Genomic DNA, 21008 nt, shown 5'->3' with positions numbered 1-21008 from the left:
GAGGCATATTGTAGGTTATCTAAGTATAATCTGGTGGACCACAGAGGGCTTCATTTTCAGCTAGCCCTTGGTTTGTGTTTTAGCTCTGTTTAGCTAAATTATTTAAATTATCATCTGTAATATGGTACCTACTTTATGGGATTGTACTGAGTATAAAGTTATATAAAGTATGGAAAGCAGTGCTTTGCATATAGTAAGTGCTCAATAAATGCTAGTCTTTATTATCACTATTATTTTATTATCAATTCAATTTCTAACATTCCCCAACACAAAGGAAAAAACAAAGACTGAGACCTGATATGACAAAAATCTACTTAAGAAATTTTCTAAATGGAATTTTACCTTCAAAGGTAACTGAGAATATTTTCCTTTTCCCCCATTCTGCCTGAGTTATGACTTCTTTCAGATACTGTTAATTAGAGAACAGAAACACCAGAGAAAATGTATTTCACTCTGACTTGTCTAGAAGGAGCTTCCATGTCCTCCACCTGGGTTCAGAGGCCAAAGTTAACCTTTATTATGGCACCAAATAGTCCATTAGCAAAGCACACAGCTGACATACTCTCCAAGGGCCCACAGCACATGTTGAGGAAATGCTGCCTCTCTCTCCCCTTCTCAGTCCTGCGATCCCAGCCAGGGGCTCAGTGCCCAGCACCTTCTTCCTACAGAACAGCAACCAATCTTAGACCAAAACAACAAAAAAAGGAGAACTGCATGAAGTCTAAGGTGAAGAATAGAATAATTTGCAGGGTGCAGGGCAGATATCTAAATTCCACGTAATTTCAGATGATACTTTTGTACCTTTGGGGAGAAGCTCTGACACCAAGAAAACGAGAACTGTGAATTGCCACTTGGATCCCATATCTCTCTTAACTCCACCTTCCTCTTCTTCTCATCCTCTTCTTTTTCTTACATTTTCTCTCCTCTTCTTAGTCTCCTCTTCCTTCAAGTCTCCCCCCTCTGTTTCCTCTTCTTTTTTCTCCTAATAGTTGTCATCATCACCACTGTTGACTTTTTTTCCAGCACTTACTATTTGCCAGGCACTGTGCTAAATGCTCAATATGCACTACATTTTTTAATCTGTCTACAAAAACACAACTTACAGAACAACACACTTTCTGAACAAGAAAAAAAAAAAAAGGCTGGGGCCCAAAGGCTACAAAGTCTTCAATGATGATGGAGCATCGTGGAGTGGGTCAAGTTTAGGTGTGCTCCATTCATCTCAGTGGAAATGGCTTTTCCTACAGCATAAAGAGGGAACGTAAATGGAATTTGTATTGTTACCCCAATGCTAATGTATTCTGTGGCAAATAGTGAATGCATTCAATTATGTGTGCATGTGGATTTGATATATCCACTTGAAAATAAGCTTAATATTATTTTAAATGACTCTTATTTTAATTGAATCATATACTGGAATTCATTCTTGTGCATTTTTCTAATAATTACCTTGGGGTGAAACAGGGAAAAGTGGAATGTGGTATTTATTTAACTTTTTATATATATTTGCATTCCAACATAGATCAAACTTTTGCATATGTCATTTTAATTTTGTATAATGCACATGGCAGTAATATTTTTAAAAACATACCACAAACCATATTCCCAGGATTTAGTTTGCACACTGCAAGAAACTATCGCAAGTCTATGTGATGTTAAGTGTGACTATATTACGGTTTTGAAGACTGTATTAAGATTTTTGAAGCTCAGAAGAACTGGTTTTTAATCCAGGTCCTGTAATTTCCCAGCTGTGTGATCTTGGGCAAGTTCTGCATGAGGTTCATCAAATTTCCTCTTTGGTAAACATGGGAGTAATAATAGCCACCTTTCATAGCTATTGTGAAGGTTAAATGAGAAAGCATATGAAAAGGCCTGGCACACAGTACACATTCAGCAGAAGCTAGCTTCCTTCCTCCAGCATGACTTCCATTTATTGTAATAATGGCCCACAATCTATATCTATACCTACATCAACCCATATCTATATAATCTAACATATATGTGTGTATATGAGTACATAAACACACACAGGTATATACGTGTATATGTGTGTTCACACACACACACACACACACAACCGTACCCACATATGCAATCATACTCATAATAACACACGGGTGCCACCCCAAGTGTACGTTCAATGTAGGATCAAACCTAAGGAGGTATGAAATACTCACATATACTCACTTTAATCCACATGTCACTCCGTACAAGGCCTCACCTACAGAGGTGTAAAAGCAGACTCTATCTCCCTGCTCTGCCTTGGTAATAGTACCATGGGTGCCTCAGATGTACCCTAGCTCCATCTAGTGGAGCTTTCCACTTTCCATGCCATAGTGTCTCCTGTGCTGGCTCCAGCCATTGCCCCAGCTCACCATTTTGCAGGCTGCCTCCACCATCCTAAGAAACAGCTGTGCTTAAAAGAGTTCCTCTGTACTTCTATTTAGGCCTGTTCCAGTTTTCTTCCTGGGTGTTTCTGGACATGAGTACATCGCATTGAAATATTCCCACCTCTACCTATAGACAAGGAAAAGGCTTGGGGCACCTCAGTCCACTGGGTCAACAGGACATGAATGACTGTGAGTACATGAATCACTTCTAAGACCATGTCTTCAGGATCTAGAAGGAAAACTCTATATCCTTCGATGAAGGGTTCCTGCATTACTAAATTTGGGACTACTTTGAACTTATTTATTTATTTATTTACTTATTTATTGCAATGAAAACTTTGGCCTCCAAAAAGATGCCACAGGCCAATTGTTTCAAAGAGATGGGCTGGTTCTGGTTTTCCTTTGACTCTGAAGGAAGTCAGGTTGTTTATAGATACTGTTACTGCTATACATCAATTAAACCATGGAATTCAATCCTTATTTCCTTTAGCTAGAGGATTTAATGCACCAAAAATATTAACAATAGTAGAGAAAAACCAGGTCATTAGATCTGTGTTTATATAACCAATTCATTTTGCAATTTCTTTAACCCATTCAAAAGTTTAAAGGTGGCTGGGAAACATGGTAGTGGATGAGGTAAGGAGCACTAATTCAAATATTGTTGGTTGGTTATTTAAACCAAAGAACTAATAAACACTATTAAAAATCAGTCATGTCATTATCAATGTTCCATTGAAGTGATCAGTTAAATTATTATCCTATTCCCATTGTCCATATAACAACAAAACACATACAAGTTGGGCAGGGGGAAGAATATCAACCTGTGGTCCCCACTTGCTCTCCCTTTGCCCCAGATCTTGGCCTAGGGTCCAGGCATGTTTGAATTGGTCTGATGGATTTTTTTCACTGTTTCACTTCAGTTACACCAATGTTATTGCTGAGTATGTTACCTATAGGTCCAATAAAAATAGTAAAGCCTTCTGCCTAAGAGTCCCCCACTTCCAGGATAAAAGAAAGGGTGTCAGTAGAGAAAAGTTAAACAAGAGTGACAGGCAAAGAAAGGCAAGATGAGGTTCACTGCTGGAACAGATTTGGCCCGAACTTTCTACTACTAAGTTAGTAAGTCAAATCTCATGGAAGAAGACAGGAATTCAAACCAGAGGTAAGTAGATTGTTCTACTCTCTTTGTGCACGTAAATGAGACTTGCATGAATTTACTCAACTGACTCACATTGTGAGAACGTAACTCATTTGGAAGGGTTGGGTTTGTTTTGGCAAAGGATGAATGCCCCAGTTTGCCTTCCTGTTCCTTTGTTTAAGGGGCAAATGACGCTCATTTGACGTATCTTGCAAGAAATCAGCATCTCAGTCTCTGGGCTGGGAAGAGAAGGAGGAAATGAAAGCACCATGTTTTCATTATGCTTGAAGTTACTTATTTGCAAAGAGGTTCTTCATCAGCTGAATCTGTTTCTTCATGTACTGCCTCTCAGTTCTGCTGCCTTTGTTGTAATGTTACATTTTGTATCTAATATTTCTTGCTACTGTTTAGAAATCATTGTGCTTACATTGGGCTTCATCGATAATTTTATGTAGCATAATCCATCACCATACTGGATGTTGGAGCAGGGAGAAGGGCATTACTTTGTCTTTCACTTCGTGCTCAGACAGCTCTCTTGTATTGATTCCTTGGCTTTTGTGTTCGTTAGATGATGATTTGCACTTTTCCTGTATTGTGTTTATCCAGATTATGTTTCAAATGTGTCTACAACATATCATCATTAACAACAAACATTTATTGAACCCTATGGGCTGTGGATAAGGCTCCAGGCTAGGTACTAGGGATAAGATGAATTTAATGTGATCCCTACCCTGGAGGATTTTATTATCTATTGGACCATGTTTGTTTAAAAAAAAAAAAAAGAAAGAAAAGATACCTAATGGCTTATGCCCAGTGAGTGCTACAGGCAATAAATGCTCTTGGAGTTCAGAGAAGGAAGTGATTGGTGTGGGCTAGACTGGTCAGGAAAGGCTTTATGAATGAGATGAAATCTTAGTGGCTTCATAAAGATAAGAAGGATATTTTTATGGGATAGTGAATATAATGAGTTTCCGAATACTACTGTGCCAGGTTAAAAAATAAAATAATGTCTGTATCTTTAAATTACAGTTGACTTATTAGCTATTTATGAACTTCAGAGAATCAACTCACCTGCTTTCTACAATGCTTTTTGCAGAGTTCTATTGTTAAGAGCATCGCATACCTCGTCATATACACCAGGGAAAGGTCAGACAGTCTGTCAACTTTCTCATTAAGACTTACCTGGCCTGTTTGACAACTTTTAAGATTGTCTTTTGCTTTATCTAAAATTTGCCCTAGTTTCTTCCCTACTAAAATCTCTAATCAGAAAAAAAAAAAAAAGGTATATTCAATGATTTCTTAAAGCAAAGTGAATTTTAAGGTAATAGAACAGGAAAGAAAAAAGTGACATTCTTGTGAATGTTGCCACCCAAATCTTTAAGAAAACTCAAGTTTGACCTTGGAGAAGATATTAGTTCCCCAAGGGAAATATCCATTTATGAGCGTTGCACGGTTTTTCCTCTATAAGAAAAAGACGTTCAAACATTTTTGAAGATTGAAAACTTTGCTTATTACTTTTGTGGGACTTTACTGGTCCAGCTAGATATTTACCTCAGCTTATTGACAGAAAGCTTGGCAGGAAAACTATCTGTGGCCAGCAGTACTAATATTCTAAGGACTAAGCCCTGTGGCTTTCCTAATGCCAGTTCTCTTTCCAAAACTCTCCCTGTGAATTATGTTATTTTCTTTTTTAAATCTCTGTTTTATAATTTATTTTGGCTTTGGTGGAATGAGGGGCAAGGAAGAAATGAAATCCATATTTTCTTCCTTTTGTTTTTTCATGCAGCGTTTACTTAGGGGCCTCTATCACATACACAGTGTAGAGCATTCCACAGACCTCCTCATTGTGTTAAACAGGGGAAAAGGGATGAACACTTACATACTCTAAGATAATTGGATCAAAGAATAAAAGAAAAGAGTTCTTTTCTATGCTTGTTCTCCTTAGTCCTATCAGGTGGTGACTGGATTTAAATTTTCTAATTAAACACAACTCAACGTTTTTCATTTTAGAATAGCATCTTAGGTGTAATACGGACAAATATGCAGTGAGTGTGAAGTATAAATGCTCAATCAGGGATATTCCCTCTCACAAGAAGCATCTCTACGTTCCTTCCCAAGATGGTTGGATGTGTTCAGGGAAGTCTTACACGCCCTTTTTGGGGAGAGGCATCTGCCCTGCATGCTGTCCTCCATACTGTCCACCTGAGTGACGCTGGTCTGATCTAGTTCCTGAACACTCTGTGCTGGTATCTGCCCACTATGGCTAATATTATCTGTTTTTTGTTTTTGTTTTTTGGTGGATGTTGTGCTTCACTCACACCATCAAAATATATAGTTATCAAATATATCCAGGGGGAGGCCCCTGCATTTTTTATCCTTCTCATTTAACCTAGTGTTTTAGGTCTCAGTACCTATGTGTCCACCCCACCTCCCCATCAGGGCCTATGGGAACTCAAAGGACTTCTGCATGCAATGCACACATCATGTAGAATCAGAGCTCTCTCTCTCAGACTCCTCTAGTTATTGATAAGATTTCTCCAGCCACCTTGGATATAGAGGGGCAGAGCAGCAGCCTGAGTGTTCTAGAAGACCTCAGGCTGTAGAGTCTAGTGTTTTAGTCAACTAACTGCCCAAATTTGGTCAAGGCCCAAGAAAGCCCGGGCCTTTGATTCTCAGGGAATCTGACTATATTCTTACCCTGGGGCATCCACACAAAATCTTCCTCTTTTCCTTGCCTGGGAATGCTTTCTCCTTTTCTTGCCTGATAGGAACTTCTTTATTGTCTCTAATCTCTACACTATGAGTTAGTGTAAAATTCTGCCACTGAGTTTGCCAAGCTTGGCTTCTGACTTAAAGGGGAGCTTTTGGAATTTAGTAAACTCTTTCTCTCTTAGCCAAGGCTGGTTTCAAAAAAAATCTTTTTGTCACTATGGACTCAAAACCCAATTTTCTCTTTTTCTTTGCATTCTTATTTTAACAATTCTAGTCATCTCCAAAGCAATGGATGCCTCTAACCAAATAGGGAGAATGTGTGAAAATACATAAAAGTATATATTAGCCATGTTACAAAGTCTACCAAAAACCATTGAGAGAAAAGGGCAAGGCTCTGAATAGTTACTTGAGTGTGATTGTAGTGAGAGTACAAGTTGGACCACAATGGGTTAAGACAATGAGGCAGTGGAGCTTGACTTGGATCTCAGGGATGGAAGAAGTGGGGTAAGCGTGAAGAAGAGGGAATGGATTTTCAATCAGACTTAATATCTTCTTCCCACATGCTTCTGGAGCTCTGTATTTATACCTCATGCAATCTCTTAGCACAGTTTTTATTGTCTCCAAGTTACTCATGGGTGTACCTTACTATAAGATTATAAATTACTTGAGGAAAGGGACAAAAACTTTTTGTATTTCTATCTATAGTATTACTTAGCACTATGCTTGTACATTAGGTCCTCATACACATTTATAAAAAAATGTAACATGTTAAAAACTTAGGATTTTAACATTCTTTTTCCTTTAGCTCTCTTTCAAAATTGCTGTGTTCATTTACTCCCTGTATTAAAGAAAAATATTTTAAAAAATCTGAATAGAGATTTACCTTAGATATTCTTTTATACCAATTAGTCTTTTTTCTTCTTGATGTCCCAGCTTTCTTATCTATGGGATTTCCATATGATGATCACCTCAGGTTATTTTTTTTATTGTGGTAAAATATACATAACATGAGACTTACCATTTTGACCACTTTTAAGTGTACAGTACATTGGCTTTAAGTATATTCACATTGTTCTGCAGCCATCACCACAATCCATCTCTAAGCTTGTTCATCTTCCCAAATTAAAACTCTGTGCTTTTTAGAAATAACTCCCCATTTTTCACCCCTCCCCAAGCCCCTGGCAGCCAGCATTCTACTTCCTGTCTCTATGAATTTGACTACACAAGGTTACTCATGTAAGTGGAATCATACAGTATTTGTCCTTTTGTGTCTAGCTTATTTCACTTTGCATAATGTCTTCTAGGTTCATTAATGTTGTAGCATGTGTTTGAATTTCCTTGCTTTTTAAGGCTGAATACTATTCCATTGCTTGTATGTACCACATTTTGTGTCCCCATCACCTCAAGTTAGTGGTGAAGATAAAATGATCATTACCATCCAATGGGCATTTATATACATCTCTGGGTATTTTTTGGTGACTTGATTCTCTTTATATTATGAAATATTTGACCATTTGATGCAAGGAATTAAATATGGTCCTTTCTAAAAAGAAAGGATATTACTAGAAATAACACTTCCTCTAATGCTGCTGATAGTAGTTTCAAGGTCAAGTAGGGTAGTAGCTTAGATTTTTAAAAGAAAAATAAAAATATTTTTTTATTTTATGCCTTTAAAGATTTCTTTCTTTTGTGAGTCATTGAAGTGGCTAGAGATATCAAGCTGATGTTCCCCAGACCAATAATGCTGAAAAATCCTTCGCACAGAAGGGATGCGGAAGGTCAAACTTGTGAGCTGCTTTCAGTGGCATTATGTAGGTTCTCATGGTACACACACATTTTAAAATCTCTGAAAAGTCTTGCTGCTAAAAGAAAACAAAAACAAAAAACAAACAAATGAAAAAATCCCCATGCTTTATTTATTTTATCTAGCTTTTTCAAAGCACATCTGAACTCAGAATCATTTTTTAGTAGTTATTTTGGAATACTTCAAAATGTTCTGGATTAAAACAAGGTAAAATCTTTAAGAAATTAACAAATTGAGAGCACCTGAAAAAGTGAAAAAGTGGGTCCTCTCAGAGCCTTGAACTGAGTGAATCATGACACACAGACAAATAAATTTTCCTCTATTTTCCCATAATTAGGACAAAGGTACTTAGATTCATAGTCAGCTAATTCATTTGTTACTTGTCCTTTACCTAAACTTAAGAATTTGTCTTGTGTCCACATAAAGAATATTGAGAGATAGATGTGGTAAACAATTTTACTATTTTTTGTCTGCGTTTTTGTGGAAGACATAGCAGTGTTATTTAAATAAATTAACTTTTTAAAATAAATATATAAAATTTATTTAAATAAAAGGTTGTTTAAATCAAACTTTTCTTATAGTCTTTTGATCTCTGAAGCAAGAAATAAGTGAAGACATTTAAGTTCTTTGTTAGAAGCATGTTCACCATAAAGAACTGAGTTTTAGCCAAGATTTCCCCAAGTGGTAGAATCTAGTGAGGAAGGGAAGGAGGTGAAAGGTGGAAGGAGATTATCAAAGCTGTGGATGAAATATTAAGGGAGCTCTGTGAGACTCATGGGAAAAGGTGCATTTGTAAAAGAGCAAAGAGAACTTAAAAAAAATCAGTTTTCTGTTTTCATGTTTCTGAAGACCTCAAATGCCAGTTACTAGGGACTTCATAACTTGGTAAGTTTCTCATTGTTTTTAACCTCTGTTTTCTGAATTTTCCTGATTAAACACATTTAGCTTACTTTTAAGAAAGTGAGGGGGTTATTGAGGGATGAAGAGGTAGGAAAATATATTCAGAAACTATATTTTAAGAAGGAGATTGTCTCTGCAATGAAAAGGAGTGGGCAGCAATGCATAAGGACAGCAGGGGGGAAAACAACCAACACACAAAATTAAGTGTCAATAGACTGTGAAGCTGTTAAAGGTTTAAGAAGTAGTCCCCAAGGCTGACACTTGTTTAAGGTTAAGACTTTGAATTTTAGCTCAGTGATAGCTATTCTGTAGGAAGCTAAGTTAACATGGTAGTTACTGGTTTTCTGTAGGAAGCTAAGTTATTGTGGTCAAGTTACTGGTTTTCTGACCACTAGTAGGCATGTAGTAGATACTTGGTATATGAATGGTGGTCTTAGAACTCGATAACATTATTAGATGAAAAAAAAGCATGATGTTGATCTTTATCAGGTAAAGTCATTCATAATAGAGCTAGGAAATAGTCACTTCTGGTAGTGACCAAGTAGCTGATTTGGAAGTTGGAAAAATGCCCCTAGAACAAAGTGTCATCCAGTCACATTTAAAACAAGCTACCTAGTTGAGTGACCACCTTCATCAGGTTTATTTTGCAGGAGAGTTTCTCTGAAGTAAAAGCCATTTCAAAAGAAATGCCAAGTCTTTTGGGTAATCAGAGGTATCCAGATAATTATTACTCACAGACTGTATGTCAGTTTTGTCATTGCTCAGTCCTAGGTTTCTGGATTCAGATAAGGGGAAACGTTGTTTATCAAACAAAATATTTCAGGCAGCCATTAATTCATCAAACTGAGACAGAGTTCTACATTTACCTGATTTAGGCTTGACCTGGGCCCATAAATGAGTCCATGGGTAAGCCTGTCTATGTCCCTGATGTCACAAGCCTCAGGCCTTGGGACAGGTCATGAAGCTATTTGGGGATACAATCACTATTACATCTACTGAAGCTATTTGAAAGCCTGCACTTGTACTCTTTGAATTACAAGACTTAGAAACTGATCTTGAACCAGTTCAAACAAAAAAGGAAATGTTGGGATCTGTATAAATTTTCTACGGCTGCTATAACAAAGTGCCACAGACTAGGTAGCTTAAACAACAGAAACTTATTGTCTCACAGTTCTGAAGGCTAGAAGTCCAAGATTAAGATGTCTGCAGGTTTGTTTTTTTTCTGAGGCCTCTTTCCTTGGCTTGCAGATGGCTGCCTTAACTCTGTGTCCTCACATCGTCTTTCCACTTTATCCTCATGAGGATTCCTCTTCTGAATCCCTGGTGTCTCTTAGCATACCCAAATTTCCTGTTCTTATAAAGACATCAGTCATATTGGATTAGGACCTTCCGTAACACCTTTATTTTAACTTAATTACCTCTTTAAAGGCCCTATCATCAAATATAGTCACATTCTGAGGTACTGGGGGTTAGAGATTCAATATATGAGTTTAGGAAGGGGCACAATTCAGCCCCGTAATACAGTCATTTGCTCAAATCTTCTAACTGGCAGGGTGGGAGATGGACTGGGAAAATAAGGGATCAAATATGGTCAAGATTCTGTTCCTCTAAATGTTGTTCTCTCTCAGTCAGCTTGATCATTCTAGAAGGGCTTCTCCATAGGAGGGAACCATGACCTCTAGCACTGTGGCCCTTCATCTTTAGTGCATTATTAGAGAGCAAAGGAAATGCTGTCTTTCTAGCTTGAGCTTGAAATATCCTGGAGAAAGCCATCGATTGGCTTATCTTGCATCAGGTGGTTTTCCATGAACCAATCAGTGTGGCCATAGCAGTGAGGACTTTGATTGGTTCAAATTCAGCCAGCGCCCATTGCCAGATCAGTCACTGCAGCCAGGGAGGCAGGATTTTACCAAGATGGCAGCCCTCATCTGTAACATATTTTGGGAATAAGTGTGATGGGGAAGAGGAGGAGTTCTCCCAAAAAACCTTACCACAAGGGGAAGTGTGACCCTCACAGGTACCCCAGTGTATCTTTGGGGGAGTCAAACACAGTCAAAGAAGCAGGAACATTTCAATGCAATGTCAAAAAAAACTCTGAATAGTGATGTAATCTAACTCTAATCAGGAAAAATGTAAAGAGTGCTAAAACAGCACTTGATGGGAACACCAAACAGGGTTTTGGGGGATCAGCAAAGACTTCACATAGGAAATGACCTTAAAAAAACGTCCTAGGAGGAGAAGACTTGCCAAGTGAAGTGAGACATAGAGAAGGAGTGCAAAGCCTTGTGTGGGAGGTTTAGGGGGCCTGTAGGTATTTCAACATGGTGCAGTGAAATGTAAAAGTTAAAGCTGTAGAGTCCATGTCTTCAGAATAGGCAGCTTAAAAAGACCCACAATGGATCAAAAGTGATCCTACGTTTCTTACTATTTTCCCAATGAAACAACAAAGCTTGTTAGAACTTCCATTAATATAAAGGTATGAAAAAAAAAAAAAAAAAAGATAAAGGTATGAAGGGGAGAAGATAGAATAATTGGTTTGGTTTCTCTTATAAAACTTAACATTTCCCATAGAGAAACACTAGTCTGGGCTATGACTCCGGACTAGGAACATCCCCTCTTTGGTTCTCAGTTTACTCATTTATTTCAAATGAAAGGATTTCTCTTGTATGAACCTTTAAGACCTTGCTGGGTCTGTTGGTTGCTACTTATCTGTCTATCCAACAAGTGTGTATCTTGAAAACTGGTTATCAACTCCAACTGACCTCGGTTTTGTTTTAGGGAGGTAAGTGTCAGAAGGCCCAGGCCCAACTTCTCAGAAGAGCTCTGGTCTCTCTCTTTTTTTTTTGGCTGCACTTCGCGGCATGCGGGATCTTAGTTCCGTGAGCAGAGGTGGAACCCCGGGCCCTCAGCAGTGAAAGTGCGGAGTCCTAACCACTGGTCGGCCAGGGAATTCCCCTGACTTCAGTTTTGGAATGCAAAAATCTGTATTTGACCTGGGTCTTATCCATGAAAAACTGCAGACCAATCATCAAGGCGTAGTGTGAACAATAGAATATTAGTGCCAGGTAACTATACTGAAACTGACACGTGAAAGGTACAGAGAGTTCCAATTACGGGCTCAGAGGAAGGGCGGCATTTGAACTGCAGTGGTGAGAAAAGCTTCACAGAATGGTGGGATTTCAACTGCGCTGTAAGGATGGTTGTGATTAACATAGACAAAGACAGTGGGTGAGTACCAGCTGGAGGGGGCTGTGAGCAGGAGAGGAGAGGTGGGAAAGGGCAATGTTTATCCCAGATAGAGGCACTCAGGCCTGCAGAGGTCACCTCCTGCCCTTCTGGATAGCACTGCATACTATCTCTTTGAAATATTCTAGACCATTTTTATCCTATTGCTTGACACTTCGTATGTCACCTTCTGGAGATCAACCTCCCCAGGAATTGGTTCTACTCATGGAAAGTGGACACTTATAGACTTAGAAAGTGCAAGATTTGTCTGCCCCTGCATTCCCCAGTGACACTCAGCTAATGTCACTGAAAACCCTTTACTCCCTTCTCAGTCCCACAGAGGGCCTCAACCACCCCACCAAGGCCAACACTGCATGAGGAGCACCTGAGCACTGCCATCTCTATCATCACCTTCTCATCACCGACAATCATGGCCAACATGACTACATGTCAAGTAGTGCAAAGCCTTTTATATATAGTTATCCTTCAATTTAACCCTTCCAATAACCCTATGAGGTGGGTTCTATATTATTATCTCCATTTTTCCAAAGGAGGAAAATAATGCTTAGAGATGTTCAGTGACCTGCCTAAGGTCACAAAGACGGTAAGCGATGGAGCTGAGACTTAGACCCTGGGCTCCGACTGCATGGAGCTCACAATCTCACAAAGGATGGAAGTTCAGGATGAGAAACGGCCCTATTATGGGTAGTATTTGCCATTACACAGAATATCCAAGCCTTCATTAATTGATGTGGGATCCCTGCTCTGTCTTCCTCGATGGAGTGTTTGGTTGATGACTGTGCTGGAGCAGACTCTGGATGTTGGAAGATGTGGGGGTAGTATGGTATTTTCTAAAGAAAACATAGAATTTTTGTTAAATAAAGGAGGAAGAAGGTATTCCAAGTGTGGAATTTCCATGGAACAAGTATGGATGTGGACATTACAGTGGAAAGATGAAGCAAGCCCATGGGTGGAGGAACACAGAGGCACCAAGGAGGAGCATGGATTTGGAACCAGCTAGAGCTGGGTTCCAACCTTGGCCTTACCAAGTCCATGGACAAGTCACAAGTTCTCTGACCCTCATCTGTAAAATGATACTATGAGAAGGCTTATGGTGAAGATTATTCTTTTAAAAACATATTAAATTCTGCAACAGTGCCAAGCAAAGCGTAAATTTTCAATAAACAGTAGGTCAATTTTTTAACTGCTTTTATAATTGAGGAGTGAAATGCTGTCCAGCTTCCCAGGCAGCAAGTGATCCCTCCTACCTGGAAACTTCCACTTACCATCTAATTGATCTACTTTCCTCTTTCATCAGTTCATCTGTGCAGTTATTTCATTGGTGAACACTTATTTAACCTCTACCATATATCAAGCACTGTGGAAGCAAAAACAAATAAAAGAGGATCCTTTGATGATGTTTTACTTTTTGAATATATATGTATGCATATGGCTTGTCTCCCATCTAGAATACAAGGAAAGAAAAAGTTCTTAATCACTGCCCTGCATGTTTGAACACTTGGGGAAAAGCAAACACAATCAGAAGTCTGTGTCTTTGCAGTTGGATAGTCAGGAGGAAACTCAAGCAGAAGTAGGTTCTTCTTATTTCCACCAGTTTTCATGATGTGTGTGTGTGTGTGTGTGTGTGTGTGTATGTGTGTATGTGTGTATATCTGTATGTGTGTGTGTATATGTGTGTATGTGTGTGTGTATGTATATGCATGTGTCTGTGTGTATATGTATGTCTCTGTGTGTATGTGTATGTGCATGTGTATGTGTGTAGATGTATGTCTGTATGTGTATGTGTGTGTATGTGTATGTGCATGTGTGTGTGTGCGTGTGTGTGTGTGTGTGATCAGCCCTTGATTAGGCTTCCATGATCTGTCTCCACTAGAAGTCCTTACATGGGAGGCAGCCACTCTCTTTCTCACTGACCAGAGGGACAGAGATACCCCCTCACAGCTCCCAGAAGGGCTCTGAGGCTAAGCCAGCTCTGAGGTCCAGAAACAGGAGATCATCTGCAGTGGTCAGAGCCTGAGGCTGGGTTTTGGACACTGGCAAACCCCCAAGACTCTGGGCTCTTCTGCATTGGAGTCGAGCTCCATGGGGCAACTCTGAGGAAACAGGGCCTTTGTGAAGTGCTCCTTTGATGAGAAGCATAATATAAATACAAATTGCTATTATGTCAGCTTCTGAGGAGCCACTTCAATTCATTTGAGCACCTTTGATTTTATTCTCCAATTGCTTTCCTTCTTTAAAAAATTTAATAAGAGCGTGTTTTCATCTGGCCTCAAGGGAGTAATTTATTTATTTAAAGGAATAATAAAGTTTCAGCATAATCCCTGGTTCCCAAGGGGGAAGGAGACTCTTTGAACGACTTATTTTTCCCATCCTTGAAGTGCCAGCCGTGGGGAGCGATGGTGTCCCAGAACCCACTGCCATGGCAACGAGCAGAGCGTCTGGGGTCACTGGGAAGCAGGGGCATGGAAAATGGTCTCATGGCTCTCTTCTTTCCCTTTCTCTGCCACAAGTTCCTCCTTCAAAGCAACCACGTGAGTAAAGTATGATGAGGCCCCAGATCAGCTGAGGAAGCCAAATAGCATCACGGCCAAGTCCAACTCAAGCTCCAGAATGGAGGCCCACGAGGAGCAGGCCAGGGTAGGTGGGAGGGCTGACTACTCTGGATTCTCTCTTCTCAGTGCAGAGTCAGATGTGGGCGCTGGGGGCTGGAGGAGTAGGCTCAGCTGTGGGACACAGGAAGAGTTCGTAAATACTGGTCTTCAGTGGGTAATGGGGCAGGATAATACCATCTCTCCTAGGAAAACCAGTGTTATTTGACACTTATCTATCAGCCAGTGTTTTAAGTATTTTATTTGCATTATCTCACTTAGCGTTTATATGAAGCACATACCACTGTAATTCCCATATTATGGATAAGTAAAATGAAGCTTATGGCAGTTAGATAACTTGCCCAAGGTCATATGGCTAGTCAGTGGTAGACCGAGATCCAAAACTAAGGTTGGTTCCAGAACCCAAGTTCGAAACCACTATATGCACTGCCTCTCAGGCTGGATTACTTGGGGAAGGCTGATGAAGGTGGTGATATCAGATGAGATTACTTTTGATTACAAGCAATAAAAAACCTGAGTTATGGTGACTTAAATAAACAGGAGTTGATTTTTCTCTCCTAATGAGAGTCTGGAGCTAGGCAGCTGCTGGTGCTCAGTCCACAGCAGTGGGAGGGGGACTGTTCCTTTGCCCTTTCTACATGCACATCACCTTCTTGTCACAAGAAGGCCATACACTTCCAGATATTACATCTGTATTCGAGACAGGAAGATGGAAAGGAGAAAGGTTGGTGCCAGCACTATCTGTTTCCTTCCAGCAGGGAAGAAAATGCTTTTCAGCACCAACCTCTCCCCAGCAAAAGCAGACTTCTTAGGTGTCATTGATGAGAAGGGGTCACATGGCCCCCCCTAGCTGGAAGGAAGGCTGAGGAAAGGAAGAATTTGTCTCTCTGCTTTCTACATGGGAAGGACAAAAATGGCTTTATGCAACTGCTCCACAGATAAAATATGACCTGGGCATGGGACGGTCAGAGAGACAAGGAGGTGCCAGAGAGGAACGGTGCAAGTATAAAGATGGTGAGGCCAGGCTAGGTCTGGATCCCAGTTTATGTGGGGAACTGGTGGGAGCACATATTGGAAAGCCAACTGGGGCTTGGATTATAGTAGAATTTAAGTACTGATCCTAAAAGCCATCTTCATCTTTATAGGCATAAACTGTTGTTTCCATGCTCCTATCAGCCACATTCTCTTGTTTTAACAAGACACATGTGTTAATTACTTTAATTTGCTAAATTTCACACTTGCCCCAAGGCTTGGGGATGGATTCCACAGTAGGAAAAAAAAGGCTCTATGTTCATGTATGAAGAGATCCTTTGTGCTTCATTTACAGTAGATTGTATCACTTTAAATAGATAATGGAAGAATTCTTCCTGTTCTACTCCCATTTTCTCATTGAGAATGTCCCTTCTATAAGACAAGAGAGAATCTGTCATTGGTTAGAGGGAATAAGAATAAGAGACAAGGACAACAAAGTCTGTGTTAGATGACAGCATATGAGATGATTATTTTTATTACAACATTTTCTTTAAAGTTGGATTGTATTTTGGTAAAAAGAAAAGGAAAAATATTTAGGGTCATTGAAAAAGAATATGTAGTTGAGTTACCATGATGGCAGCTCTAGAAGAGAAATGTGACTGTAAGAATCTTTTCTAGAGGTGGTGCTGTCACTAGCAGGCCTGGGGGCTCACTCTGGGAGCCCTCTCTTGGCAGTACCTGTATGTGGACACCCTCCCTCCCCTTCTTGCCACCAGGGGAGGCTCGCTGTGGCTTTTGTGTTCTTTCACCTCTCTAGGTCTATTCTAGGGTCTCGGTGATTTAGAAGTCATGCCCAGGGCACTGCCACAAACTCAGGACATGGGCCCTCAGCATCCCTCTTAGAACAGGATTTCTTCATGAGGGTCTCTGGGCCTGCCACCTTCTCCTCCCCTTATCTAACCTACAGGGTAACAAAAAGTCCAGAGTGTCTCTCACAGGGTCCCCTGTTGAGCTCTTCCCTGGCATCAGGCTGCCTTTTGCTGTCATCATACCCTGACGTAAAATGCTACCCTTCACCATTTTCCATAAGAAAGCTAATGGCGTTCAGCACTCTGTAAGCTCAGGACCTCGCCGGATGCTTTGGGAGGCTTCAGGGAGACACCCCAGTGCATACAGCTCAGCTCTGGCTGCCTCGCCTAGTGTCACACTTCTCAGGCCCCACACCTTCCATATCCAGCACTCTTGTCATGTGACTGTCCATGGTCATGCAGTCCCTGAGCTTGTGGGCTGGTCCACCTCTCCAGTGGTTTCTGTGGTTGAGAGCAGGCCTGGTGGGCCGGCTGGCCTTCCGCAGCACACACTTCCCCTCACCACCATCACATCTCCCAGGGCAGAAATCAGAGAAACTGCTGAAATCTGGTGTCCGGAGACCGTCACCAATTTTTTAGCAAGACTGTTTGGTTTGGCATGTACATGTTTCCTGTACGTCTGCTCTGTGCATTATTGGCTTGTAGTCTTTTCAGAAAGCAGACAAAGAATAAGCTTTAATAAACGAAGCTCAAAAAGGCATGACTTGACCCAAACATTCATTCATTCATCAATTTCTTCTCTAGGAAGCCCCTATGCAGGGTTAGGCCCTGTGGTAGGTGCTGGGGATACACACAAATAGAAGCCAGTTCCTGCCTTCCAGAGGATTACAAGTCAGGAGTTAATAACTAAGGAGTTAGATGTTGAGGAAAAAATTCAGAATTTGAGGTGTGAATAATAGATACAATCTCCTTAGAGTCAAGACAGCAATTTTTCCCATAAGCCAGGTTCTTCAAAAAATAAATGCTCCCCCCTCCACCACCACCACCCCTCCAGCCTTCCAACTCTTGCTTTCTTGGTGGATGAGGTGAAGTTAAATGAGTTCTTCCAAGTCACTCCTCCACAGAAAAACTTTAGCTTTCATCTACCTACAGATTAGAACACAAGTGCTAGCATGGCCAGACCTTCATGATTTGTTTTGAACCCACGTTCTAACCTGTGTCCACCAATACACCCTCCAGCACTGGACATAATGCCAACTCAAACTCTTCATCTTCCTCCAAGCACAGAGGTGTTACCACACCACTGTTCACATCACTTCCTCCACATGGTAGTCTCTCTGGTCTCTTCGCTCAAAATTCTACTCAACAGTTCAAGGTCAAGCACAATCCAATCTAACCCAGGAAGATGCTGGTGGGTTCCCAGGTGGGACTCATCATTCCACCCTATGGGATGAACATGGATTTGCATGTGTTTGCTTTAAAAACTTGGGCAAGATAGTTAATATCCCTATCCCTCAGTCTCCCCATCTGTAAAATGGGATCTATAATAAAACATATTTCAAGCATCACATGAATGATATTAAATGCTATTTAAGGGTTATCATCAAGACTATCATCATTATCGTTAATATGATTGATTTATCTCACTCTAAGGACATCCTGCGTGTCCTTAGATTGTTGTGATTTCTCCCCTTGTTCCTCCTTTGTTATTGCATGAAGTCTGACTTCATTTTTTATTACTGCCATAAAAACTTGCCACAAACTTAGTGGCTTAAACAACACAAATTTATTATCTTACAGTTCTGTAGGTCAGAAGTCCAACCTAGACCAAAATCAAGGTGTTGGCAGAGCTGTATTCCTTTCTGGAGTCTCTAAGGGAGAATTCATTTTCTATCTTTTTCCAGCTTCTGAATGCCATCTGTGTTCTTTGGCTTCTGGACCTTTCTTCCAGCTTCAAAGACAGTAACAATGTCACTATCCCAACCATCCTTCTGTGGTCACACCTCTGACCACAGTCATGAAAGAGGCTCTGGTTTTGAGGAGCCGTGTGATTAGATTTTGCTCCACCCAGTTGACTAATCCAGATGCCTCCTGATCTCAGAGCCCTTTGCAACATCCTTTTATCCAAGGTGACATATTCACAGCTTATGGGGATTAGGACATGGATATCTTTGGGGGCCATTATTTGGCTTGCCACAAGATCCTTGAGGATAGATCTTCTCTTTTCCCCCAACTACTCCTCATGGGGCCTGGCATATGAAAGGCTTTTAAGAAATGTTGTTGAACTGAATCCAATCCTCACAGAGTGTCAGGGGAGGAAGACTCAAAGAGAGTTTTGAAGAGTTTGTTGTTATTTTCCAGAAGATATTTTCCTAATATTATTTTTGCAAATTATTGGAATGAATTTTGATGTGGTAATACCTCAGGCAGAAAAAAACAAACCACCAAAAACAACTTTTCTGAGCTCAGTTTTCAATTATGTTAAATATTTAACAATAACAACAAAATAAGTGTATTAGCAGGAGTGCCAAAGCCCAGTGCCTTACAGTCCCCTACGCAGCCAGTGGGAACACCATGGAGTAAAACGGCATTGCCATCCAAGCTTCACAGACCAATGCACAGAGAGTTTAATCTGCCACGGTCACAGGATAACCGAATAATAAAATCTTGGCATCTTGATGATCAAGCTCGGGCCTTCTCAGTTGGTGACCCTAAGAATCCTTTCTTATCTCCAGCCAGGATACTCTCATCTTTCCCTTCTCATCACGTAAAATATGTCCAAATTATTGTCTTCACGCTGTCTTTGGTGTTTTCTTTTAGTATGGCTATAAGGCAAAAGGTAAGCAAAGGGCATGAGTGATAGTGCAGGAGAGTGGGGGACCTGTTTAGAGGGTGGTACATACCTTGACTGCACAGTGCTATGAGGTGCACGTGAGGAATTAGGTCTTTCATTCAATAAGTAGTTATTGAGCATCTGTGAGTGTTGTGAGTGTCCCAGTGACTCTCCAGGGCACAGCCGCTACCCTTGTGGAGTGTTTATAGTGTGGTAGTGAAAACAATCTTTCAAATAAGTAACTACATGTGTCAAGAGTGTTAGCAAAGGAGAAACATAGACTGCTCTGGGAAGAAGCAACAAAGCTGGAAGACTTCCATATAACACCTTGAGAACCAGGCTAAAGGATTTCAACTAAGAGCCCACTGCAATAATGAAGACACAAAATGATGAGAACTTGAACCTGGATTGAACCTTTCGGAGCAGAAAAGGAAGGATCAACTAGGCCATTATACTAACACATCTCAATCCATTGTTCTAATTCTTTGGCATTCCAGTGACTATTTAGAAATGGAAAAGAATTAACCAAGTTGGATTCCAGCTTTGAAGATCCATTTAGCAAAACAGGGCACACCAAGCTGACATCATAGACAATCTCCTTGTGACCCAACTAGAGAGACTATAAATACATTGTGGGTTGTTACTTTAAAAAATCTGCTACATATTCAGCTTAATTGGTTTAGTCACCAAGGGCTTTAAAGAGCAGCCAGCTGTCTGCAGACTGGGTGCCACAGGAGTGCTGTTAAGCAAGTGTGTGCCCCCTTCAGAGTCACACCCAGGAAACCACAGAGGATAATATGATTAAAATATCATCAAGTGCCAAGCTACGTGCAACAGGCTACCAGAGCTGTGTCAGTTCAGGAAGAGATGTGTGAGAGAAGAGATTATAGGTTGACTTCTTACACCCTGATTTTTCTCCAATTTAAATGCCTACAAGAGATTTTTACTACTCAAAATGCATTCTTTTAGGTCAAATATTTTCTTTCTCTTGCAGTTGTCTTTGAAATTGTAAGAAATAATGGATTTCCTAAGTTTCTCTCTACTTTCTAATAACTTTCTAGCCCTAAGAGTGATCTGACAATGGAATCTGCATGTTGGAATGGCAGTGAGGGCTTGTCCTGAAGGAAAGGGCTCACACAGACCTTGTGTGACCATCTTTCTGCCACAGTGTAAAAGGGGTGCTTATACTGTTTAGGCGATTCTACAACTTGACTTCTTAAGATCAGCTTTCTCCTAATCAAAACTTACAGGCTAACAGAAACATATTATTGAAATGCTGCCTTATTCACAATGAAATGGGCCCCACAAACTAAACTCTTGCTGAGCAGATGATGTGAGTCTTTGCCCCTGATGAATGGGTGTCTCTTTCTTCTGCTATGGGTGAAGGTACAGCATGAGAGTCTAAGCACCCAAGAGCATTGGAAGAAACCAAACACAAAACTCCCCTAGTTCATAGTTTTGCTTAGGATCCCTCCTGTGTGTCGTGACAATGTTTATGAAGAAAGGACAATCTATGTGACTCTGAAAAGAAACAAACTTAGGCCATGATTGGGCCATATGTTTGGCATGATTCAAGTTCATGGCTTCCTTTGGCT

General features: G+C 40.4%; 1 protein-coding gene across 4 annotated transcripts in view; it reads left to right on the top strand.

Moving 5' to 3' along the window:
• SLC14A2 (solute carrier family 14 member 2) overlaps window positions 1–21008 on the top strand; it is a 450437-nt gene that overhangs the window by 7061 nt on the left and 422368 nt on the right. For all 4 annotated transcript variants that reach the window (XM_082353311.1, XM_082353309.1, XM_082353310.1 and 1 more), the window contains exon 2: window positions 2448–2579. The gene's annotated coding sequence lies outside the window, so the exon portion shown is untranslated. The remainder of the gene's footprint in view (window positions 1–2447; window positions 2580–21008) is intronic.

Source organism: Balaenoptera borealis (assembly GCF_965194805.1).
Source record: "Balaenoptera borealis genome assembly, chromosome: 14".
In the NCBI taxonomy this organism is placed as follows: domain Eukaryota; kingdom Metazoa; phylum Chordata; class Mammalia; order Artiodactyla; family Balaenopteridae; genus Balaenoptera; species Balaenoptera borealis.
The sequence above is the reverse complement of the archived record's forward strand: the minus strand, read 5'-3'. Positions and strand labels throughout refer to the sequence as shown.